Source organism: Mandrillus leucophaeus, unplaced genomic scaffold (genome assembly GCF_000951045.1).
Source record: "Mandrillus leucophaeus isolate KB7577 unplaced genomic scaffold, Mleu.le_1.0 Scaffold5, whole genome shotgun sequence".
In the NCBI taxonomy this organism is placed as follows: Eukaryota; Metazoa; Chordata; class Mammalia; order Primates; family Cercopithecidae; genus Mandrillus; species Mandrillus leucophaeus.
In genome coordinates, this window is record NW_012105364.1 from 3,621,328 (window position 1) to 3,622,622 (window position 1,295).

The following is a 1,295-nucleotide window of genomic DNA, read 5'->3' on the forward strand; positions in this document are numbered from 1 at the left end:
CCCCTCCCCTTCCCTTCCCTCCCCTTCCCTTCCCTTCCCTTCCCTTTAGAGACAGAGTCTCGGTCTGTTGCCCAGGCTGGAGTGCAATGGTGTGTGATCATAGTTCACTGCAGCCTTGAACTGCTGGGCTCAAGTTATCCTCCCACCTAGGCCTCCTGAGTAGCTAGAACTACAGGTGTGCACCACCATGCCCAGCTAATTTTTAAATATTTTATGTAGAAACAGGGACTTGCTATGTTGCCCAAGCTGGTTTTAAACTCCTGGCCTCAAGTGATCCTCCTACCTATGCCCCCCAAAGTGCTGGAATTACAAGTATGAGCCACTGCACTATCACACCCAGCCCTCTCCATCACTTTTCTTTTTTCTCTTTTTTTTGAGATGGAATCTCACTCTGTCACCCAAGCTGGAGTGCAGTGGTGCAATCTTGGCTTACTGCAACCTCCACTTCCTGAATTCAAGTGATCCTCCCACCTCAGCCTCCCTATTAGCTAGGACTTCAGGTGTGCACCTCCATGTCCAGCTAATTTTTATATTTTTAGTAGAGACGTAGTTTCACCATGTTGGACAGGCTGTCTCAAACACCTGACCTCAAGTGATCTGCCCACCTCGGCCTTCCAAACTGCTGAGATTACAGGCGTGAGCCACCGTGCCTGGCCTCCATCACTTTTTTAACGGGGATAGGGACCATGAGAAAGGGGACATACATTTCATTCAGCAGAAAGCTTTGTTTTATGTGTTGTCAATTTCCTTATCTCATTTCACATACTGTACAACCATACCAAAAAAAATACCCTCAGCTATTGGGCAAATAAATGCTATTTGCTAGAGAAATCAAATTATATCTCCATATGTCTTACCTTTGGTCAAATTCTTATCAAGCAGACATCTTACTGCTTACATTTTAGTTACTACTTATATTTTAGCTGATTAATTTCTCCTGATATTTCTGCCTGACAGCCCTCAATCCATACCCAAGAGGCTGGATCCATCTCTCACCCTAGACTAAGATTCTACAAATTATTAATTGACCTCCTTTGAAAAACTCATTGCCAGCTTTATAACTCGATCTGGGCACACTCCCCATCAGGGCCTGCATTTCCTGTGGATGATGCATTGGTTTCCTAGGTGACGGTGGGAAGGAATAGACCTGTTAGCTTGTGGCTTCTGACTCACTCACTGCAATGGACGTCATAGAATTGTAGCTGAACAAATGGATGCTGCTAATAAGTATGTGCCTAAGGTAGCAGCGGGGCACCAATGGTTAAAACAATCCCATTGTACCAGCTCTCCCTCCC